The sequence below is a fragment of the Amaranthus tricolor genome, chromosome 10 (genome assembly GCF_026212465.1).
Source record: "Amaranthus tricolor cultivar Red isolate AtriRed21 chromosome 10, ASM2621246v1, whole genome shotgun sequence".
Taxonomy (NCBI): Eukaryota; Viridiplantae; Streptophyta; class Magnoliopsida; order Caryophyllales; family Amaranthaceae; genus Amaranthus; species Amaranthus tricolor.
In genome coordinates, this window is record NC_080056.1 from 12,728,232 (window position 1) to 12,754,923 (window position 26,692).

Consider the following 26,692-nt stretch of genomic DNA (forward strand, 5'->3'; position numbering starts at 1 on the left):
TGCAAAGCTGCTTATTAAAAAAGAGTATCTTAAGTATGAAAGTAGACTTTTTCAATAACTTATTAGGGCTATTCAACCCAATTTAAAATTATCTTACGATTAAGACTATCCTAAATTAAAATTTGTGTTTTATGTTTAAATTATCGACGTCACTTATTTTTTTTTTCCTGTGTCCACCACTGGCTATACTAAGAGGTGATCTAGTAATTAATCATCAAATCCACATACAATATATCAGTAAAGCAACAAAGTAAGTAATTAAATTGTTCTACTCCATATAAAATAGGTCCAACTCTAATCATTTCTTAATATTCTACCACCAACAATCAACACAAATTTAACAAAATAAACAAATCAACAATGTGTCAATTTAAGAATTCGGAGTTGGTATAATAGTTGAAGGGATAATATTTCACCCTTGGGATAAGGTTTCTATTGTCACCTCATATAGAAAGAATACCAGTAAAAAATTAAAATCAACGAGTGAGAAATTAGGAACATAGCCTTTTAGTGTCTTTATCTTTGATAACGTTGTCAACTGACAGCATTTAACATATATACAAGCTCATATTCAATACCATACTGATAAGTTGGTATAATAGCTAAAGGCATAGTGTTTCACCCTTGTGATAAGGGTTCGATTGTCACCTCATACAGAAAGGATACCAGCAGAAAATTTAAATCAACGAGTGAGAAATTAGGAACATAGCCTTTTAGTGTCTTCATCTTCGATAATGTTGTCAGCTGATAACATTTGACATATATACACACACACACACAAATATATACAAATTTGTAGTATGATACATACGCTCAATAAATACATAAGTCCATCAAAATATATACAAAACTAAGACCCTCTTCCACCCTATCCAGCTGTGATGGCTTTTTACGCATCCTATAATAGTAGGATGTGTTTGTGTGTCGCTCAAGGAGGGGTGGTGACTGGTACTGAGATGGCCCAGCCTGCAAGGTCCTCATACCATGTTTGGGGTAGGATAAATCCACCTCCTCCAAATGAACGTCATGAGGAGGATACGAGACTTGGACCTTGCTGGTCGCCGGTGAAGCCTCCTCAGCCATTTCCAGTATGAAGTGCTGGAACTGTGTGCCAAGAAGCATGCCCTACGCAATCTCTTGTACGGACTGCTCATGGCTAGATTAGATGATGGCTGCCACACCCTGTGCCTGCAACAATTAAAAGTTAGATTAATATTATATTATGAAAGTTGTAGTTGTAACCAATTAAACATGAAAGGATACTTACGAATTGGGTCATCATTAGCGCGACATGAGCATACTGGGACGCAACTACAAAACCTCGTAGTGTCATCCATCACCGAGTGATGGAGAGGAGCCACGGCATGTAATCAGCAGTGGTAGATGATGCGCCAGTATAATCGATGAAGCACCTTGAGCTAGCAGCTCCAGCCTGTGATCCCAACGAGCCATATGGCGTCTGTTGATCTCGCTTTAGTCCTTAGGAGCCTGACCCTTACGAGACGTGAGGTGCAATTCTACCTCAGTGTCATCAGATGGTGGGATGCCCTGTATATCTCGAATTGGCGCATTACACGCTCGGGTAGATGTACTTCGACAATGTTGAAGCATATCAGTGGCACAAAAGCACTCCCCACCCCTGTCTGTTTCCCCGAGTGCTGAGGCAAGGTAGCATATGCCTCAACGAGATACGGGTCCCATCGAAACTACAAGTTAATAAGTCATTAATAAATTACCATAGTTAGTGGCTAGGGCATCCTCATCCACATCTACATCTTCCTTTGAAGGATCATCAACTAGCTCATTACTGTCATTACCATTATCCCAAGGTACCACCTTATAACTTTCTTCTAAATTAACAGTTGCATCATTTGGGACTTGCATTCGAGGGGATTCGAAAGGAATACAAGATGGGGAAGGAACAAAGAGATTTTGAGTTTTTTTTAGTTAAATAGGCATAGGCGCAGGAGAAGGATTAGAAGTAACATTTACAACTTGATTGACTTGGGATACCTCTTCTACGTATAACTCCAAAGAAGGAATAGATGTAGACTTTGAATGCTCCCACATAGCATCTATATAATTATCATCCTCAACCGAATAGGATAACACTTGTCCACTCATGTTGTATTTAAAACATATATTTACAATACTCCGTATGATGTCAATTCCAATCTTAGAACATATAAGAAGTTTAAATGCATTCAAATCCATATTCAAGTTGCATACAAATAATTTACGTTTAACCCCAACACACATAACATTGCTACCACTTGTTCGAATTGAACTATTCTAAAAACATGCAATAGTCACACAAAATGATGTCATTTCTACATGAATATATACGAAATCAACATCATCACCAAGTTCATTCACGAAAATAAAGTGAACAACCTTATAGCATTATCAAAAAGTACAACATTATACATAATACATAAGTACATAAAAGTATCCACAAACTTAAACTCCAAAATAACATCATCAAATAACAATATCAACATTACCAATATACTTATAGAAAGTACATTTACCAAAATAACTTTATAATACTTTAAACAAGTATAACAACTATAACATTACAACACATTATTAAACATAAACTATGCTCATAGTAACACATTATAACAATTTAAGTAAGTTAATTCATCATGAAGTTAACCATAAACTATGCATAAAAGTTAACTAAGTTAATTCATAAGAAGATCAAAACTCAAAAATATGCACAAATAAATACAAATCCAATTATACATACCTTAATCAAGCTAATATGACCTAAACGAGTAGTAAATGCACAATCAACAACCTGCATTTGAACACATAAATTTACATAAACCCTAATTTTCGAATTAAAAAACAAAAAAAAAAAAGAAATTTATACCTTAGACAACTCCAAGTATATGCTAGACCACTTTACTAGTGTTGGATTGGAAGAGGGAGGGATTAATTGAAGGTTTAAAGGTGTTTTAATGAAGGAAAATAAGAGAGAATGTGTCGACTGATTTTTAGGGTTTAGTGGAATTGGGGGGAAATGAGGAAGATAGGGAAAGCTGCAAATTTTAGAACGCATTTGTTTGCTACTATTAACAACGAATAAAGACTGCAAGTCAAAATTAGTCAAAGTCTTTGTTCGCTGTTAGTAACAACGAACAAACTCATTGAGTAATTTTGACCTTCAGTCTAACAACGAACAATAACAAGGCACATGTTTGGATAAAAATTGCTTACTTTGGGAAATATTTTTGTGCATTGCTTATTACGCGACTTTTTAATATTTTTTTTCTTGTTTCTTTCAAATTTTCAAGTATCAACAAATCTTGTGAGAGACCGTCTCATATTGAGACCATTCATATGGGTTGATCTAAAAGTCAAAAATAAAAAAAAAAAAAAAAAAAAACCACAATTATAAAATTATAAAATAAAAATTCAATTTCGACCTCAAAAGTATAAATCCCGACATCAAAATGATTAATTTCAATTTAAAGTATCCCTTAAATAGATCAATAAAAATAAAAAAAATATATAATTTTGACCTAAAAGTGATTAATCTTGACATTAAAGTGATCAATTTTTACTTACAAATTTATGACCTTAAATGGATCAATTATTTTAAATTCTTCAATTTTGACAGTAAAGTGATCAATTTAGACCTTAAGATGATAAATTGCATATAAATTGATCAATTATAACTTTAAAAGAAATCAATAAAAAAATATCAATATTGATCTAAAAGTTATCAATTTCTACTTACAAGTTTATAACCTTAAATGAATCAATTTTTTTTAAGTCTTTAATTTCGACGTTAAAGTGATCAATTATATATAAAATTATCTATCATAACTTATCAATTTTGATATTAAAAGTATCAATTATGACCTGAAATAGATCAATTACTGATCGTATATTGAAAAAAAACTATAATTCAGCCGAGTGATCTTTGCTCTCAATATGAGACGATTGTTCGCAAGATCTGCTGATGGTTATGACATTAGCCTTTAACACTGTTCAAGAGAGCGTGATTATTGATTACTAGTATAGAAACTTGTGCAATATACGAATTTGTTAATATAAAAGTATATATAATAAAAATAAATTTTAAATAGAGATGCAATTACATGTTAAAATGTTATCAATATAAAATTATAATATTTTTTATAAAATAGATAGAAAATTTTAGAAAATATTGTGTTTTAATGAAAAAATATGGTTGTCAATATAAGTATCAATTAAAGTTCTCATACTTTATAAGACAAATATTGGTAATCTTCCTACTACGTTATCGTAGCGTTTTTTGTCATTCTCAAAATAATTTGTAATTATCATGTATCTTAATTTTCTTGATAAAATATTTTAGAAATTAAAATTTTAATCAAGAAACTTTATTAATTAGCATATACTTCTACATAAAATAACAAATATATATTCTAAGAAACTTTAATTGAAAATCTTATGTAGCTTTTAAATTCAAAAATTTAATACAAAGAAAATATATCTAATTACAATACACTACTCAGATATTAAGAAATAAGTTAATGTTAACTTTGGTAAGACTTATTTCATATAACAAATCACTATAAGAACGACATGTGTAATTTTACAGTCTTTTTATTAAATTGTATGATATGATATGATATGATGTTTATACACGGTGGCATTGCATGAGTTTATAATCCAATCGAGGAATTCAATGTATCTGCAATATGATTTAGGTTAGAAAATTTGAAAAAATAAGATGTTTTAACAACTTAATTCTAAAAATAAGCTTCGTGAAAACTTTATTTTCAAAATAAGCGTCCGTACATCCCAACTTAGGCTTGGTGAAAGTCATTGTTACTAACAGCGACTTAAAAAAAATAAATAATAAAATAATAATAATAATAATAATAATAATAATAATAATAATAATAATAATAATAATAATAATAATAATAATTAGTAAAGCCTCAAGTCGGTGTTACTAACAGCGACTTTAAGGTTAATGGTCAACTCCTTAATCTCGTAGGTTGGAATGAGGAAGTAACTGAGAGCTGAAAACTTAAAACGCATTAAGTCGCTGTTACTAACAGCGACTTAAAAAAATTATTTTATTTTTTTTATTTATTTTTTAAGTCGTTGTTAGTAATAGCGACTTTCACCAAGCCTAGGTTGGGATATACAAATGCTTATTATAGGAATAAAATTTTTACAAAGCTTATTTTTATAATTAAGCTGTTAAAATATCTTATTTTATTCAAATTTTCATTTAGGTGATCTATAAAGGTTTTAGTGCATTCTGGTTTGCATAAGTCATGTCCCCACTTTTATATGCTTTTGAAGCATGCACTGATTTTATGCTTTTGAAGCATGCATTGATTTTTTCGGTATCCACATTAACAATTGAAAGAGTTACAACAAAAATTATTAAGACTGAGTTACACAACAAGATAAATGGATGTTTAAGTGATACAATTGTAACTTATTTTGTATATGATTATTTACAAAACTCGTCAAATGATGATATTATACGTTGTTTTCAGAATATGAAAACTCATGGAAAATTACCGTAATTAAAACATTGATTATGTAATTTTTTTATATTATCAATATCGACATCATTTGATTTTATTCTAGATCCGCCCCTAATTTATGATTGCTCCACAAAAACTAAAATAACCCTAATTACAAGAGTCTTTAACAAACAGGCACAGAAATACACTATACTATGCACTTTGCCCGAATAAGGTTTTAATGTTCATCCCACTCTATTCCTGTCATAGTCTGCATTCCTTAATGGTGTGACGGATTTGAGTCACAGGTCCAGTCCATTATCCATACAATTCTCGTCAGTCGAGTATTAAACCGGAGAACATCCCTAAGAGGCTAAGACCCTAGCAGCAAGCTGAGACTTCATAACATCACAAAACAAAACACAACTTTTTAGGATTGATGGGAAAATATAAAGAATGGAAATCTGTTAACAATATTTTCCAAAATTAAAACTGTAGTATCCAGTTCAACCTAATACACTGAAAATTTACATTTGTGTAACTAGTAAAAAGAGATTAGCTTCGCATCACCTATCTAGACCTAAATTGTCTGCCTAATTCAATGCAAGATTTTGTAAAGTGTAATCCATGCCTCCGAAAATACAATCTACCAGGAAATTTATTGATGTCGAGACGGTCTTTCCTCGATGATTTCGTAATGGATAAGAAAATTTTCCTGGAAAAGAGCAGCAGAACAGGTTTTAGTCCAAGTTTGCTTGAACAAAAGCATGAATAATTAGAGTATACAAACCTTAATGGATATATCCCATGTATTAGGATCAAAAGCATGCTAAGATCCCCTCTCATACATATTAGTCTCCACAAGAGGGTCTATGTCTGGAACTCTCAAAAACCAAAGTCGAAGCTCTTTGTGATTGAACCAACCTCTATCATAACTGTGCAAAAAGATGGAACTTTTGAAAATAAACCAGAGTTCACCGAAAATAAAGCACATTAAAATAAAATATTGGTGGTCTATTGGATGTTTTTAAGTTGATTTTTGAGTAGTGGCACAAGAGGCAATGTAGACAATAATGGATTAATTTCACAAATTGACTAATTAATGTAAGTACGGCTGCTAGCTCCATTAACCAAATAAACCAGTTCATGAAAAGGGTAAGTGCAGCTAGTAGATGAAGACAGCAGATTCAAGTACATTCAAGTAACTATGCACAGGTTGACTCCCCGTTATGGCGTTATGTGTCCACTGTAAAAGAATGGGAATCTTAGTGGCTAAAAGAGAACCTTCCAGTCACTTCAGAGCAGCAAGTAGGTTATAAGATCAAGAAACTCAAACCTAAATCTTCAGACTCTGCTACATACAAGACTTGATTTTAAACATTATCCCTAGACCAAAGGTAAAGAAAACCAAAGAAGTGCATAAGATTAAATGGTGGAAATTGAAAGGGAATAATGCTAAAGTTTTTGCCAAGAAAGTTATTAAAAGAAGTTGGCTGGTAAATGACTTTGAATGCTGAGGATACATAGACAAAGATGAAAACTTGTATCATTCGAATAGCTAAGGATATTTTAAGAGAATCAGGTGGTAGGTTTGTGGTAAAGAAGGATATTACATGGTAGAATGAGGAGGTCAAGACAACTATCAAGGAAAAGAAAACATGTTATTTTGCATTAAGAAAATCTAGGATGAGGAAACCTTAGCCAAGTAATAGGAAATCAAAACCAAGACAAAAGTAGTTGTACACAAGATGAAATTAAAAGTTTTTAAAAAGGTGTTTGACAAACTAAATTCTTAAAAAGAAAAAAAATATTTATATAGAACGGCAAAGAGGAGACACGCAAAAAACTAATGACATAGGTGTAATTAAATGTATTAAGGATAAGAGTAAAACATTCTACTTCAGGACAGAAACATCAAGGATCGATGGAGGGAGCATTTTAATGAGTTATTTAATGGAACAAGTAAATGTTGTGGAGACACCACAATCATTCCTTTAAATGAAAATAGAACATTTATGCGAAGAATACGAAAATCAGAAGTGAACGGGGCTTTAAAAAGAAAATAAAGCTAAAGAAAGCGGTTGGATCGTATGTTATACCAATTGAGGTATGGAGATACCTAAAGACGATTAGGCCGATTTGGCTAATAGATCTATTCAACAAGATTTGAAGGACAAACGAGATGCCCAATGACCGGAAAGAAGTATGCTACTTCCTATTTACAAGAACAAAGGAGATGTCCAAGATTTCTCTACTGATCGAGGAATAAAACTCATTAGTTATACTATGAAGTTATGGAGTGAGTGATAGAGATACGGATTTGGAGATTTACTTCCATATCAAAGAACAATTTGGATTTATATTGCGAGGTCTACAATGGAAGCAATCCATCTTATGAGACAAATTGAAATTGAAAAGTATATGAATGACCTAGACTTACAAATTGAAATTGTAGAAAATAGAAATGAACGGAGAAGAACCATCTATGTGGATGACTAATGGAACTCATATATTGATTCATATAGACGACTCTAATCTTTCGGGATTAAGGCTCTAGCATTGTCCTTTTCATATAAATATACAAGTGTGATAACATGATTGGCTATTGATTTATAAAAAGGTCAACATGGGTCTTAAAGAGAGTACTGGATTTCAAAGAATGCATTTTAGACTCTTGCTATCATGATACACATTATTAGTTACTCTTTACTTGAGATTCTCTTTAAAACTCTCTTACAGTCTAGGGAAATTCATACCCTAATGGTTGATTTACGGAATTGTTTTTTTTTTTTTTGATGTAGACTTACAAAGTTTTTCTTTTGCCTCTTTTAAAGACAAAATTCCTGTGGAACAGCTCCACTCTGATACACAAGTCATGCTGAAGTCCTGAGTGACCCATAAATGTCATCACAATCGCTCTAATTACACTCACCTTGCAAATTAATTCAATTTTGATAATTCGGCATCTCTTAGATATTTAACATAGTATGGGATTTTCAGTCTATCTTCAAGTATTGTTGGTATAGTTACTCAAAGGAGGACCAGAGAAGAAGGGTGAAAGAGAAAGATATGTATACTGCATAGCACATATAATAAAGAGAAGAGCATACAGTTCATTGGCTGCGTATATGTGAGCCTCATCTCTTGGCATGCTGCAAAAGGAAAAATATTTGATTAATACCAACATCGTGAAACTGAAACAGATAAACAAAGTTACCTTGACCAGAAGATTCACCTGTAAAAGATGTAAAACAAATTCGGCAACTGGAATTTTGCAAATAAGCTTGCTGCAAACAAGACAATTAGGAAATAAACCTCATGGATAATAACCGAAAAGAATATGTAGTTTCATGCAGCTTACATTCAGGGGGGAAGTTGTTTTGCATTAAAACAATCAGGTACCATGAACTCAGGTTCACTCTTGTCTGGTTCATTAGGGCAGGGTGAAGCAAATGTTTCCTGAACATTTTCTGATGAATTCATATCCAATCCCATGTTTGTCAGATCAATACCGAGGGCAAGCAATTTCAGATCACAATCGCTCATTCTAATCACACTCAACAAGCCCAGAATTCCGTATGGATCTGGATTGGGGTGTTGAGATTGTATTTGCCTTATTGCCAGATCTCTGTTAGTCTGATTAATAGATTGCATCTGCTGTAAGGGGAATTGTAATTGAATCTGCTGGTATTGGTATGGATGCATAAACTGCTGCTCATAAGAACCGATATTAGAAACCCCACCAGGAGTATTAATGGACGTCAGACTGATACCGGAGGGGAGGCTGCCCTGTACCATGACAAAATGCGAGAATTAAGATAAATAATGCTATAGGACATCCAAAATAATACTTTTTTCTTCTGCATACTGAGTCTAATTTTCCTTTTCCCCTCACTATTGCTTATCTAAAAATTTCATACTTGGCAGGCGACCATATTTATCAAGTTTATTCAAGCCTCTTTTCATGCCGAAATCTAAAGTGGTTCGCTATATAACTAGCATATCATCACATTCAAACACATAAGAATATCTCTTTGGAATCTCAAAATGAACATTTTATAATAGAAAGTCCTCAAACTCGGTTATGCTCCGATCAGTAAGTTGCACAAAAGGGGGAAAAGAAATATGAAAACAGCAATATGTAATGGCCATCCACCCTTGGCATGGCTTATGGGGTTTCAAGCCATTAGGAATCTTGTATATTAACAACTACATAAAATCACAAGAAATTGCACAGATGACGATTATCATTGGACAAATTAAGGTATCTGCATCCAAAAAGAGTGAACAGACATGAACTGAGCGAAGAGTTCAAAGGATCAGCAGAAAGAAGCAGAACTGCCCAGAGAAAACATGACCCAATAAAAACTGACAAGGTAACTCATCTTTATAGTGGCACAAATTCAATTACACATGCAAGAGCAAGATTCCCACACAAGTTTTTCACAGAAACTGTATTGCCGCATATTAGAACAATCATTCTGTAAAAAACACAATCTAAAATGCAACTCCACAAGCAACAATGCCAAAGCATTTATATATAAAACGGATAACTCACTAGCGTTGTTGTATGAGGAAGAAATTACTCACAGAAAGTGTATGCTGCTGCTGCTGTGGATGGTGTGATAAGTACATTTCCCCCAAGTTGAATCCGGGTGACCTTTCCATCTAGAAATACAATCTTTTACCTTACAGCACACATACAACTCAAGATGCCAACTGAATAATCTACAACCTATAATACATTAACTGCAATTACATATATCAGTAATTAATAAGATACTCACAGGGAAGTGTTGCGATAGCATTGGTACACCATTATCAAGAATCTGCTCTTTCGGCTGAAAATCCATTCCATGATCGGAATTTCCTCCTGCACAAGAATCATAATTTTTTACTCTTGAGAAGAGTTAAACTGTTAACAAAAGTAATCTATGTTTCTGCCTGCGCATCAAATCAAATACTCCTCTTTTGAAAAAATATCGCTTTGAAAACAGCACAGAAAAGGTTTTCAAGAATGTGAAAGTATCACTCAAATAAATATACAAACAAGGCTTCATATACATATGCAATTATGTACGTAAGCATAGCAAACTAGAATCTGCAAACTTCCATTTATTTAGCAAACTTAAGTAGAAACTCTTGGTTGCAGTATTATTTTGGTAACTATGCGTACCAGGACAAAAATAGTACTCCCTCATATTCTAATCAAATGTCTCTACCAATTTTGAAAATGAGGAGGGATCACATGGGAGGAGTAAGGCAAAAAGTTTATAATTTAATGGCAATTGTGTAAATAGTTGGATCCAGTAAGGGCATAATGAATAAAGGTTACCAAATAAGGAAATGGGACATTTGATGTGAATATGCCAAAAGAGGAAATGAGATATTTGATTAAAATAGGAGGGAGTAGTAACATTGTGATGTAAACAAATAAGTTGCTGATGTAAAGAACTGAATCCTGATACACACGTCCCTATGAAAGTTTAAACTTTTTAAACGAAACATCACTAAACAAGTCCAACTTATAATGTATACTTACTAGATTTTAACACTAATCAAACATTAATTCATTTATTCCTATTAAAATAAGAAAAAACTACCTAGAATAACCTATTCATGATTTTCCTATAATAATCTCACCTATTGATTAACCATAAATACTCCCAACTATGAAGGATATTTTCCTAGAGTAAACTCGGTGACCGGATGACTTGCTATAGCAAGTTTTGTTTTTTTTAAAGAAAAGATAAATTAAAATAAAATGTCAAAAAAATGTTCAAAAAATGTTCAAAAAAAATTTATAATTTTTTTTATTATTTAGAATTTTTTATGTAAATTTTTAAAATTTTTCTCTAATTTTCAATTTAGTTTTTTTGGTGAATTACCTATTATAGTAGGTCATCAAGTTACCCAAGTTTACTCTAGGGCAAATACCCTTTAAAAGTGGGATTATTCATGGTTAATCAATAGGTGGGATTATTATAGGAAAATCATAAAAAGATTGGATTATTCTAGGTATTCTTTCCTTAAAATAATGGCCAAGAAACTCATTTTTTAGTAAAAGTCTGAAATGCAACTATGAAAAATTATAATGTTTCCGCTTTTACTATAAAGGTAGATAAAATTTTTGAATGCATCAATTCATGTTTATATTCAGGATAAGAAGCTCTAACACAATATAAACTGTGAGCTTATTGATTTAATCAATGGACACTAAAGATATTACAATGAGCCAACTACCAAGTACCAAGGCCACCATTCCGAGTTGGCTGCTTAAAAATTATTCCCTCCTCATATAATTTTCAACCAATTTCTATTTAAGCTGTCCCACTTACTTTGCACTCTTTACTCTATTAGTAATGAGCCTCACAATTTTTTGTTAATCTAACCTTGCCGATTTTATCCTCTTATTTAATCTCTTTCACCTATTTCTTTAACCCATTTATTATTGTCTCATTCACTAACTACATATTAATATTTACATATTTATTTAGAAGTGTGAATAAAATCATAGATTTTAAGGTTGTGTCCAGATCCAGACCCTAACTTTGAGGGTCTAAAAAATTAGATATGTAGTCCTAGCGGGTCCAAATCCAGACCCAGACCAAGACCCAGACAAGAACCTAAACATATATTTCAATTAGCGGATTTTAAAAGATCCTTAGATTGGAAGTATGAATTAGTTAAACCAACAATAACTTATATTGAAAAGATCAATAGTCTCATAACATGAGTATAGGGAAAATATAAAATCAAATAAATCTCATTCAAATCCCAAAACGTAAATTAATAATCTTAAATCGAAAACACTGAGCAAAAAATTATAAATTACAAAACAGTAACTTAAATCAAAACTATTCAGTATTTAGAGAACAAATTCAAAAATTTTATATCAAGAGGAAAAAAACTTAAACTAAAGGTAAATTCTGCTATGTTTTGATGATGAAATCAAAATTGAAAACAACAACTAAATCAAAATTCTTGTTGTTTCTCATATAAAAAATAAAAAATAAAAAGGCAAAATGAAAATACATGAAATTAAGATTGAGATCATAAAGATTGCTTGAAAGTAAAAAACCAGAAAGTTAGTATGTTTGAGAGGGAGAAAAGGCAGTAGGTTGAGTGAAACGGCTACAATTAATTACCAAACCCTAGTTACAATATCCAACCCACATACATAAATACAAATATAAAAAAAAAAGGGTCTAAGAGTCAGGTCCAATTTTATTAGACCCGGACCCTTAGGGTCCAAAAAAAAAACTTACTCTTAAAAAAGGGTGAGGTCATCTTGGACCCTTGTCCATCCCTAATAGATATATGTGTATTGGTAATACATAACTAAAAATACCACGTAAAGTATATTTAACTCAATAAAAGGATGAACTTTGAGAAATGGATAGCTTCCAATGGATAAATAGACATATAGCTACATTATTTTTTTAAGTCCATTGTTTCACCCTAAAATGTGAGAGAATGATGTACTCAAAAACATAGGGGTAGTATATAATGCTCCCTTCATCCAATTTTACAGTCAACTTTAAAATTTATTATTCACCACTAAGCAGATTTGAAAAAATTCAACTACCACAATTCGACCACAAGACTAACCTTTTTCTCAATTGAGTAGACACATCACAAGATTAAGGAGACAATGGGAATAGAATAAGGAGCATGGCCAACCTTTAAAACCTGGTAAGGCAGGAAAATCCTCATTCCGGATGCAGAACTCTTGGTTTTGCTGAACAATGGGACTGACACAAGGACCTTGCTTTCTTAGGGAACCTGATATGATTTATCATATATCTCATGCTATATTCTATATATTAACCAATAAAGAAATCTTCTAAGATACATAAAGGCTAAATGTTTACTTGATTGTCCCAGCAGTTCTCCAGCAGAGATAGGGAGACTACCCAATTGAGGGAAATCATTTAAAGTAAAAGGGGATATATTATTGGAATTCTCATCACTTAGCAATCCCATGGAGCTTAAATTGTTCATTGTGTGGGCATGATTTGGTGATAGCAATACTCCAGACGAAGGATAGGAGTTTCCAAACATAGTAAGGACCTGCGGAGAAACTAATACCAAACAGAGTCATAATCATAATTCATAGAAATGGTTGAGACTCTACATCAAAATTTACATTGACAAAAATTTTGACCTAAAAAACCGTAAGGTTGTATAATTATGTTTTAAAATAAAATTGAATTCAGTTCAAAACCACGTTAAAAAAAAGAATAAAAGAAAACACCAAAGTGGGTCGGATACAAATCAAATCCTAAGCTTGGTGTAAAACTAAAATGAGAAATATTGTCAAATATAATCAGTCAAAGGCGCCATTGGCGGACTTACTAAGTAACTATGGGTAGCATAGGCTACCCATGTTCTTTAAAAAAAAAATCCTTTTATTGTTATATTGTACCTCTATTTCACTATACTTGCTACATTTGACTTTTTACGCAATTCAATATGTTATTTTAATCATTTATATATTGATATTTGCACATCTAAAAATTATAAAAGTTAATTTTATGAAAGTATGCGATTAGACGATTCAAACAAAATCTCACTTGCATATATTTTTCTTACATATAGGTCATAAAATATAAAATAAGTTTGAACTATGAACAGTTCAATAACTGTAATGTAGCGAGTATTTTAGAGTGGAGAAAGTATTTCACTATGTCAAACTTTGATCTCATAGTAACTTGTAACTTATAACTTAGCACGATGCGGTGTGGATGACATATATCGCCCTTTTCATTTTATAGTGGCAGTGACATGAGATTATTATTGCGATATTTTACTTACAGGTCAATTTGGAGTATTGAAAAATTTTTGGGTTGTTCATTTTACAAACAAAATTCTGTCAAATTTTAATTAATTTACTTCAACACGTTAGTGCTACATATGATTTTGAGTTTTGTATCCGCCACTGACCACAAGAGCTTTGTGCAACACATTATATCTATAAAATTCAAAGAAAATGTATATCGGTATCTTAACTTCTGGTACTTTGGTACCCAACTTATAACAACATGCATTGCCTCGATGCAGTTAAATTGGCTCCAAGCGGAGTAAGGGAACTCAATGCATGCAGCCTTGCCCATGTAAAAAAGACTGGTTGTTTCCAATCGAACCATGATTGCAAACACTATTTGCAACTTTACCTAAAATTAAAATTGTTTTACTCTAGCCATCTCCATCCAAAACCAATGAACTATGTTATGGACTGAAAATTCAGACCAAGATTCTCATTAAGATCAGAATGCAAATAGACAGATCAAGATGTTAAAGAAGATCAGAATGCTACTGTCAGAAATGAGCAATTCGAGTCTGCTCCTAACTCCCTTTGTTATTCCTTCTTATTTAATTCTTAGATGTTCATGTTTGCTATGACCTGGCTACTTGAATTAACAGTAAATTTGGGAATGAAATATTAAAAGGACAAAAGTAAAATGATATTATAATATTGATGAACAAAGAAAGATTACAGCCCTAGAAATGGTAAAAGAAAGATAAACCAAGCACTTCAAGAAGCTTGAGGTCTCCTAAAAATGAGTATAAACTCACCCACAATTTGCTTACTAATTTCTTGATTGTAATGTCTCTCTAATTCCTCTTAGTTATAGTAAAGCTACCACTTAAAACTAACTTATTCCCCAAGTTACTCCTAATTGGCAATTACTATTTTACCCCTTCGTAAGCCCAATAACAGGTTAAGTGATTAACTATCTTAAAAAACTATGCATGAGCAAGCCCGGTTAAGTTGCACAGGGGATCACAATTATAAGGGCCTCAAATTTTTAAACTCACGCCATAAAAAAAGACTGCAATTAAAACCTGCAACTACAATTACAATGGATAAGGTAAAAAATCAAGTGCATTTACTTTTATATTTACAGCATACTCCTCCAATTTTGCAATTCCTATTATAGGTATAATGATATTTATTGGAATGAGAGGGAAGAATCAAGGTAATTAATCATTTAGGATTAATAGTTCTCCATGTCAGAAGTTTAAATCTAAACAAAGGGCCCATGGTTTTATAGAAAAGTATTTAAGGGTCTCCTAACAAGTTAACTTCAATCTTAATTTGAGTTTTTACCGTTCCAGAAGAAGCAAACTTAGGAAGGGGAAAATTAGTATAATAAGGGAGAGTAAGGAAAGATATCAGAAAATTGTATATACATATAGTGCATTTTATGCTCAAGTCCTAAGCGAGTGCAAGCGTCTCAAATGCATGTGTTGTGTTGTATTTCATGGGTTAAATCAATAAAAAATGCATTTCCATTCTAATCTCATCTACGCTATTACGTTATTATGCTATTCTTAGTGCTTAATACATTCCTTTATTCAGTTATGCTAAGCTACATTCCCATATTCAGTTGTGCTTAGTACATTCCTATATTCAGCTAACAATGGCAGATGGAGTCTATTACATATTGCTCCTCTACAACCATACACAAACAATGATACTAAATAGCAAAGTGTTAACCCTTCCATAATGGCTGCACAAACCACAAAAAATAGAAAAACTCGCAAAGGCATTGAATAGAGCTGGACAAACACACTCCTAACTCCACTCTGCAAAACTAAAATTTCATATGTCCCAAAGTTATATTCCACTGTCCTATTTGAGTTCATTCTTTATTTCTTCTATTTTCCTTTATAGGAAGGTTTACATACAACTTTACTCTAAATAAAAATCAAATATATTCAATTTGTACTTCTAAAAGTATTTTATCAACACAAGGACCTCATATTAATCCGCTTTTTTATTATTTTGTATTTTTATCAATAATTCCCTTTAATACAAGAACCCCACATGAATCCACTAGCATGCTCAAAACCCATGAAAAAATGAAAGAGAAATATAGCTTTAGAATAAAGGGAAGAGATTAGTTGTTCCATAAAACACCAATTACCGTGAAAAAAAAAACAATTCACAACTCGCAGGCTTCCAGCTTTTCAAATCAATACATAACACAAGAACACAAAGTTGAATTATTTGATTGCCAAATTTCCAATTTTACCATTGGTAATGACTAATGCGCTTAAATTGAAAAATTGCTGACAACAAAGACAAAAAATCCCCCTTCCATTTTTCATATGTTCATAATAGAAAATGTTCATAATAGACAATGAAACCACAAGCATAAGATTCAATTTCATATGTTCATAATAGAAAATGTTTGGAGAAGTACCATGTAGAATTCCTCACCCACACTCCCTAATCTATGCGATCCAATTAAACGACTAGGAACAATCACATAAGATAAGAATATTGCAAGCTTTTCTAAATGCTAGTCAAGATGACGAAATAGAAAAACCGAAGAAACAAGGCCAACATCAACTTCAAATGCCTAAAAAAGAGGCATGGAGCTATAAAGAGTGACAAGTCAGATAAGAATGGAGAAAAAAAGACCTAAAGGCTTCTTTTTAGAAAGAATGTTTTTCTAATAAACTTCTTAGAAAAAATAAGTAAAAGAATCTAGGAATTAATGTAAATAGCATACTCCTAATCACTGCAAAACAGTCACCCACTCCTTTGACATCCAATTGTCATTTTGTGTTTGGAATATCAGGATTCACGGTAGTCAATCCCCACAAAGGCTATCTTTAAGACACCAAATTGTCAAAACCCAAACCCCTTTCGTAGTTAGGCCCACATCTAAGCTCTCCAAATCCCCACTAGTGGGAAGCATTCATTACACTATTAACCAACAACTTAAAACCAAGAATCCAATGTATCTCAAAAACAAGACTGAACTATCCAGAAATCCCCCCATCAGCTTACCTCGCACACGATTCAAAAATGCACTTTAAGTTTATCGTCCATCAAAGCACTTTAACGGAAGAAAAAGGACTAAAGTTATGCATGCCTTTCATTTTCCCTGAAAAATCACATTCAGTGTCACTTTTCATAGAATCAAGGAAGCATTCTCATCGAAATACTAGCAACTAGAAGTCATTACTCTACTCCATCCACTTTCACCACCAAATTTCTTTTATACGGGGTCCAAACACCTTAGAAAAGATTTCTTTTCAAACTTGATCCCATTTCTTTTGTCACCCCAACAATGTTTTCACTTACCCTAATCAGTCAATACTTTGTCTTTAACTTTAATCTATCCACAAGCTATCATCTTATAATTAACAGCAATTTATTAACTCCATACTAATTCCAACTATAACCCAAAGAAAATGGGACAGAGGGTACTTAATCACAATTTCTTTGTATTTATTAAACTCCCTATGATGGAGAATAAAGATGGCAATGTCCCCCAACCCAAAAAAAGTCACAATTGTAAGTTCTCATTTGATGTGATCTGCACATTGAAGCTTGTAATTTGAACTATGGATCTTTGCCACCTAAGAGTCTTAAAACTCTCAACAAAGAGGGAAAAAAACAAAACAACCAATGCAACATTGAGATTTTAAGCCAGGAACACAAAAATGAAGACTTCTAAGTCATATCTTGTTGCAAAACACCACAATTTAATCTATGAGGTCCTTGCACACCTAAGCTCCCAGATCCATTGTTTGCAGGCATATTCAAGTGAGAACCAAGACAAGGTATATAAAGTCCTCCGTCTGAGCCTATAGACATCCCAATGTTGCCACTACCCACAATACTTCCCATTGAGCTTGTAGCTCGAGGACTTGTATTTCCCAAAACAGGGGAGACTCCTAATCCTAGAACAACACTACAATTAAGAATTCCAGCAGAAATCGGGAGAATTCAAGGAATAGAACTACTAAAACCATTTAAATTATTACTATATCCAAGATTGCCTACAACATTCATACCTCCTCTATTTGCAACTCTAGAATATTCGCCATGTGAACTTCCATGAGAGATCTAATATGCAAAGTCAATGTCACATTGAAATAAATTTTAAAAAATATATGAAATGAAGTTCATAACAGGACTTCCAAAATCCATGGGCAAAGATGTCATCTTTGTTGTAGTAGACAGATTGAGCAAACATGCTCACTTTATGGCTCTTGCACACCCTTTTACTGCTATTCAAGTGGCTCAAATATATCTAGACAATGTTTTTAAATTGCATGGATGGCCTAGAAGCATTATTAGTGACAGAGATCCTATATTCTTAAGCAACTTTTGGAAGGGATTATTTACTTTACATGGTACAGACTTCTTGTTGTCCTCATCTTACCATCCTCAGACCGGTGGTCAGACAGAGGTGGTGAATAGGTGCTTAGAAACATATTTGAGGTGCATGTGTGGTGACAAGATTAAGGAATGGTGTATGTGGCTTCCACTGGCAGAATGGTGGTATAATACTCACTTCCATACAGCAATACAATTAACCCCATATGAGGTAGTCTACAATCAAGCTCCTCCTACACATTTACCATATCTTGCAGGTGACTCAAGAAATGATGCATTGGATAGAAGCTTACAAAAGAGGGAATTTATGATCCAGTTACTCAAATTTCACCTCACAAGAGCACAAGTTAGAATGAAGAATCAAGCTGATAAAAAGAGATCTGATAGGCGATTTCACTTACTTGACTGGGTATGGCTCAAACTTCAGCCTTACAGACAACACTCAGTTCAACAACGGCCAAACCACAAGCTGTCTCCTTGATATTTTGGTCCATTCCAGGTTATTGATAAGATTGGGAAGGTCGCATACAAGTTAGCCCTCCCTCAAGATGCCAAAATTCACAATGTCTTTCATGTTTCCCAGCTCTAAAGGTTTCATGGTCAACTGCCTATAGTAACCCACTTACCTCCCTGGTTCAATGAGCATCATGACTCCAAGATTACAAAGCCCCTTGCCATTCTGGATAGAAGAATGATCAAACACAACAATAAACCTTTGGGCCAACACTTGGTTCAATGGGAAGGGTTTGAGGTTCATGAAGAAACTTGGGAAGATATACCACAGTTTGAAGCCAAGTATCCTGACTTCATGCTTCACCAAACTTGAGGAAAAGTCTTCATTAAGGGGGAGAGTATGTTATAGTCAATAGTTAGGCACGTGTATGCTTGTGCTGGGCACGTGTCAATTAGTTAGTTAGCTGAGTTATTAGTTGATTTTATAGATGACATTGTGTATATATTGTGTATATATAGAATAGATTCTATTGTTTCAGGAATAATGAGAAATACAAGTCAGTAACTCTTCTCCTATCTTGTTTTCTATTCTTTCCTCCCTAATTCTACCTAATTCTGTTTTCTTTCACTGATCATCCAAGATCAGTGACCACAACACACTTTTTTTGCTGAATCTATTAGAAATAACAAATATTCAATTATTCAATATTTCAAAGAAATTAAACAAAAAAAATCAAGAAATATTAAATTATTCAAGATAAACAAACACATTTACATTAACAAATATTCAATTATTCAAAGAAAATAAAAAAAAATCAAGAAATAAAATTCTAACAAAATTCAAGATTAAGACTAAGAATAAAGATTAGAACATTAAGATTAAAAATTTAAGATTAAGATTAAGATTAAAAGATTTAGAACATAAAGATTAAGAGATAAAAATACCTTAAAAAATTAAAATTCTGAATTTTTGGGTTTTTGTTTAGTGAATTGTGAGGCAGCAGCGACACGGGCGAGCACTCAGCCGGACAGGCGGCAGGGGCTGGGGAAGGCAGCGGCAGCAGCTAGGGTAGGAGGCTGGCCGGCGGCAAGGGCTGTGCTATGGCGGTAGTTTTTGTTTTGTTAGTTTTTATCTTTTAGAGGGAGAAGGGAGAGTGTGAGAGAATACTGATTTGGGAACAGTGAAATGCGTTCAAAGTAAATTGCTAGCTTCCATGTTCATCAATCATCATGTTATCCAACGTATGATAATATATTGCTCAGTTTCCATAGGATTTTAGGGAAAATGATGTATATCAAGAATCATCCACTTTTACGTTAATATTTTGCAAATTCATATTATCGAGTAAAATTCATTAAGATGCACTTTCATAGGCTTTCCTTCTTGCAATCTGATATCATACGAATGATTTTTGAACAAAAGTCGATTGGTAACACTTTTTTCCATATAGAGTGATTCCAACTTTTTCCAAATGTCTTTTGAAGCTTCCTCTTTTACAACTTTTCTTAAAATTTCATTAGAGAGATAAAGTTGTATGGCGAATAGAGCCTTCACATCCATTTCTTCCCATTTTGCCTCATTTGTGCCTTCGGGTTTCTTCTCCTCACCATCTACTGCTTTATGCACTTCATTTTGTAGAAAAATTGCTTTCATTTTGACTTGCCATAAGCCAAAATTCACGCTCCTATCAAACTTCTTAATATCGAGTTTCATTATAGCCATGTTGCACCAATATGACCTCTAAATCACGATAATAACGTTTTGGCTCTGATACCAATTGAAAAACCATATTCTATTAGAGATCAAACGACATTTCAATCTCTAATATCACCAAGATCGAATGTATGAAGTCTTGTGACAAACAAATTACACTATCAATAGACCTGGGAAAACGGTCGGTCGGTCGGGTTTTGGGTCGGATCAATTTCGGTCGGGTCATTTTTGGGTCGGGTCAGTTTTGGATCGGGTCAGTTTCAGGTCGGATCACTCCGGGTTTCGGGTCGGTTCGGATTGACCCAACGGGTTACCATAAAACATCAGAATATCCAATCGACTAATTCAACATAAAAAAAATCATTAAAATATGTAAAAAAAATCATTAGAGAAATTACATGTACGATTTTCAAAAAATAGTTGGTATGTTAGGTTCATTTAAGTGCAAGAAAAATAGGGGAATTAATACTTATTTTGAAAGACTTGTAAGATACGCGTAGAGCTGTTCAAAACAAACCCGACCCGAAAATCCGACTCGGAATCGAAAATTATCCGACCCGAAAAAATGTAAGTTTTTTAGGTTTACCGAACCGCAATTACCCGAAGCGATACTTCACTCGAACCGTTTAATAACGGAAAAGGCCAAAATCGAACTCGAACTGCAACCGAATTTTATAACCGACATATAAACCTTAACCAATGTTACCCGAACTAAACAATGATCGACTCGATTCAAATCCGACCCGAATTATGCACGTAACCGAATGCAACCTGACTAAAACTGATTAAGATCGAACTGTTTTTAACCCGAACTGATACAAATCCGAATCGATTATTAATCGAACTGTTTTTAACCCGAACTAATACTAACCCGAACCGATTCTTAATCGAACTGTTATACATCCGAATCCAATTTCAGTTTTCTAATTATGATTTTTTGAATATTTGAAAACTAATTTCTAATATTGAAAGATTGTAAACAAGTTTATATATAAATATTCTAGCAAATCAACTATAAACCAATAAGATTCCACCAATTCTTCAAGCTTTAAGCCCCAAAAATTTACATTCATCACTTATACATCCACCAAATTTAAATATATAAATATTAAGTTTTTAACCCCAAAAATTTACATCACTTATACATCTATGTAGCTTTATTGGGTCATTGAGTTCTGATGCATGCTCGTTCCTTTTATGTATGGCCAACTAATTCAAGAATCAAGATGAATTCTGTTTTTCTCATTGTCCCACATCGCCTAGGTGAAAGAACGCAATCCCACTAGTGTGTTATTTATATGGGCCAATTAGAAGTGTTGTATAGATTGATTTGAAGGTATAGTGAGTAAAATCTTATTATCTAGTATCCTTCTATATCTGAAAAAGGTTTAAAAAAAAACTTCTTTTAGTTATTTAATTAAATGTATAAGTATTTGAAATTATAAAAGCATTCCACAATAATCTGTAGGATAATGGACTTATATTATACATGCCCATTATAATAAGAACTAGAAAGTGCTGATAGATAATTTACTAATTCAGTAATTTTTGTATGAAATATGAGATAGACGATATAAAAAGTCCAAATACAAAATTTGAATATTTTAATTTAAACATCTTTAAATGATGTAAATAAGATATTAAATAACAAAAGTGGATATTATAAGTAAAAAAATAAATGTTTTAAAATATTGGAAATATTTAGTCTAAATTAGAATATTAAATAATCAAAGGGTAAGCATGGCATAATTAGCCAATCGACCCTTTTAAATATGCCCCAAGGCTGTTTGGTCTTGTTTATAGCTAGTCATTACTAATTACCTCTTCTTCTAAGTCGATGTGGGACAAGCATAAATTACCACTTGTTTGGTCTTGTTTATAGCTAGTCATTACTAATTACCTCTTCTTCTAAGTCGATGTGGGACAAGCATAAATTGCCTCTTGTTTGGTCTTGTTTTATAATTTAGGGTAGCGACATTCGTTTTTTGAAAAGCTCATTCAAACGTGCGAAACGTTCGTATAAATTATATTGATTTGCTTACTGAAATGTAGAAGAATTAAAAACTCATTTGACTGATTTAACAAGATACATGTATTCAATTAAGATGATTATAACGTCCTGTTTTTAAAGAAAAATAATTACGATGGCTAAAAAGACGTTAAATACGTGTTTTTTGAGATCTATTGATGAGTTTTAGTTTTAGGGTTCAAGTGATATACTCAATATGTTGAGATACTTTGAATTCTAAAATTTTATTTGAAATGAATTCTAACATTGAAATTACTCTAAAAATTGATATTAAATCTGTCAAAACGGGTCGGTTTTCGGTCGGTTTCCGGTCGGGTCATTTTCGGTCGGGTAATTATCGGGTCGGTCATGTTTCGGATTAAGTCGCTTTCGGGTCGGTCGGGTTCGGGTTTTGTCGGGTCGGGTCCCGGGTTCATTTTCGGGTCGGATCAAATTTTCCCAGGTCTAACTATCAATGATATCGATGTTTGTAGGAGATAACAATGCAATAAAACGACACAAAAATTTAACGAGGTTCACCCAATTAAGGCTACGTCCTCCGGTTTGTAGTATCTCTTATATTATCAAAGGAGTTCAAAGAACTCTCAAATGTGGAGAATTACAATAGAGAAGAGATTAGGCTAGTGTTTGGCTTGGGGTGCATTTTGTGGATGTGTTACAATGGCATATAAGACCTCTATTTATATTTTATAGAGGTTTGTACATTAACGAGTAATACATAATTAAGGCTAAGGATTAATGCATAATAAACGACTTCAAGGAACATCAAGAGTCAAAAATCGAATCTAATGCTAGATCAAGGCAATGCTTCATAACTTGGATGCCTCGTACAAGAATCTTCACCCTTTAGTCTTCTCATTAACTATCATTCATCATGCCACAATTCTTATGTTTAAGTCACTCCTTAATTCCTTTATAACTTCATGAATAAATTCTTGCACTTAAACACCATCATCAATCACACATTAAGTTAATACTTAACTCACCCATTTAATCCATTCATAAGATTCCCTCTTTATGCACTCACTAGTGCATAAAATTTGGTGCACTCAAGTCACCAAAAACTTCAACATTATAAAGTAACGTTGAATTAGGTAGAAGGTTTTGTATGATTTTGGGATCAAAGGTTGGGTGGTGTTTTAAGTTTTCATCTAATGGGAGCGCCTGAAAATCCTTTGCTCGATCTAATTAACAAGATTAGGTCTTGGGCTTATTTGTGTAAAGCCAATTCTTCATATTTCAATTTTGATTTGAACATGGCTGAGAGTTATTGTTGTCAGTGTGAGCTAAAGCTTTTCGAGTTATACCAAAAATATAGTTGTTTTGTTGTGGTTTTTTTTTTTTGTCTTCAAATTTAGTAGTGTTTGAAAATCATGTATATCACATGTAGTATGCTAAACAATTTTTCATCCCGAACTTAATACTTTGAAAGACATTTTCAACAAATAGTATAAAAAATAAGCTTTATATTCTACTCTCATAAAATCTAATATAGTTCTCTATCTCCAACTTAATACTTTTCTTTATTGTTGTCTTTCTTGCAAGGTTTCTACTTCTGATTTTGTTATTCGGAAAGTAGAGTTGATTTTTGTCGCCATCTTTATTTGATCGAACAAAAGGTTGTCATGTACTATGCAATTCTCAATTTTATTTCTCCTTTTAAAGTTTGGATTTGTTTGTGTTTTGGATACGAAACGTTTTTCCTTCATGACCTCCCCACATTCTACTTATTCACTTAATTTGTTGTTTGGACCAGAAACTGCTGTCTGCAAGCCCTGTATACTAAAAAGAATCACCAGCACTTTGTTTCATACATTAGTGATGTTGAATAGCCTTGAAGACTTGAAATTAGCGGCATATTGGAGCTACAAATCTCGTTTCTATTTTGCCAAAGAACACACAATACAAATTTATGTCAATGTTTTCTTATTACTACTAGACCTAAAAGCATAGAACTAACTTCACAACACGCTTCGAAGGTGATGTGAAATTTTATTTACTGCAAGTGCACGTGAATATGTAACTGTGGGTCGAATACTAGGAAGCTAGGATAATGAAATTGTTAATCTGTACTAATTATATTGTTTGGAGAAAAAGATAAATGATGGAACAATCTAAGAATACAATTAAAATTGGTCTAAAAATATATGATAAGGAAATTTAGGGTGTTGGGAATCCCCTAAATTCTTGTGTGATCAAACTTCTATCAGTGTCTATAAAATGTCGGATTACTTATGTGATTAAATAAGATTTTGTTAATCTCAAACTCTCGCTCTGTTGATTAAGTATTAGATTTAGATCCTATCAATTCAATTCTCACACGCTCATTTTATCGAATGAATTAGTAAGAATTTAACTAAAATTTACCTTAAAGTAAATTTAATCCTAATCTCACACGCTAATTCTATTAATTAGTCTAACAAAGCATAATTAATTTAGGGTTGTTAATTCAATTTAATCACTTTAATACAAACTTTATAGACACCTTCATAGTCAAATCATACTTGAATTACAGGTTTAAACAGTAACCCTAGAAAAAGAAACTATTCACTAATCATAGTAAAAACAATAAATAAAAACCCTAGGATGAAACTAAGCATGATAAAAGAATATAATATAACACTTACAAGGCAAAACAATAAATAAAATATGAAAGTGCACAATTAAAAATCTAAGAGAGACGGGCTAATAGTTTAGTTTTCAATGCCGCAAACCTTGCATTAATACAATCTTCCTTTCAAAAGTTATGACCAAAAGAATGAACATGTATCAAATTTCACCTCAAAAATTTTGCATTATAAACACTCTTCTACTCTTTTGCTCATCTTCATTATAAAACATCTTCAGCCGAGCTAAAATCCCCTTAGTAAACTCCGTCATCATTAAAACCATAAGAATTATGCTTAAAATAATCAAAATCAACATGAATGACCAAAATGAGTAAATTAGCATAAATCTTCAAAATAAGCACAAAATTACTAACAACAACCATCATTAAGAAGTATAAAATGATATAAATAAGTGCAAATAATTTTACTTATCAGAACAATACCGTAAGCTTCGATGCCACAAATCAAACTCTCTTTGACTAGAAACTTTGGCAGAATGGATAACATCGATTTATGAAATAATAAATTCTTCCTCAAAGCTCACTAACTTTAATCAGTGTCCTTGAAGATTGATCCTATATAGCATATAAAGAATTTAGTGAATTGGAGGGTGCAATCATTATCATCCAACAAGCGAGAAATGATAGTTAAATAGCCTTCAAATTGTAGAACAAATAAAACATGCTTTAACATACACAAGATATTTTGTGAGATAGACATCTCCCTCCATTTTAGCATAAGCATTATGTTTATTAGGAAATCCAACAAGGAAATCTTGTACAAAACGTGCATTTGTAAGCTATGATGTATCCCTTGTAATGTGATAAGAGACACCCGAATCAATAAGCCAACTACAAATACGTTTTGTACCTGTCATTTTGTCATTTGCATTTTTTTCAGTATTAATCATGTGTAGCAAAACCTATAATTGTTCTTGGCTTAGACTAGAAAGAGGCATTCCACCTTCCTTTGTTAGAGCGCATGTCGGTCACCTAACTCATCGTATGGGCACGAGCATTTCCTTTTCTGAGAGCATCACCCTTACCAGTAAAGGCTGCAAGTTACTTAATCTATGGCCACCTTCACAATTCTTCGCTTGGTTGCGTTCTTCCCACCATTCAAGATTTCCATGTTTTTGGAGGCATCTATTAATCTCATGACCTTTTTGTTTACAGTGGGAACTTAAGAGTTTGGATTTGTCCACTTTACCTCGACCCCGATCACTCTATATATGAAAGGGTTGAACACTTAGGTGAATTA

General features: G+C 32.8%; 1 long non-coding RNA gene and 1 pseudogene across 1 annotated transcript; both read right to left on the reverse strand.

The window, feature by feature from the left end:
• Positions 1 to 51: 51 nt before the first annotated feature.
• On the reverse strand, positions 52 to 3,018 carry LOC130825531 (uncharacterized). The gene is made up of 4 exons (XR_009046903.1): positions 2,879 to 3,018; positions 2,753 to 2,803; positions 1,268 to 1,706; positions 52 to 1,188 (listed from the first exon to the last, which is right to left on the reverse strand). It is a non-coding gene; the product is annotated as an uncharacterized LOC130825531 (long non-coding RNA).
• Positions 3,019 to 5,385: 2,367 nt separating this feature from the next.
• On the reverse strand, positions 5,386 to 14,632 carry LOC130824851 (probable NOT transcription complex subunit VIP2; annotated as a pseudogene).
• Between the last annotated feature and the right edge of the window lie 12,060 nt (positions 14,633 to 26,692).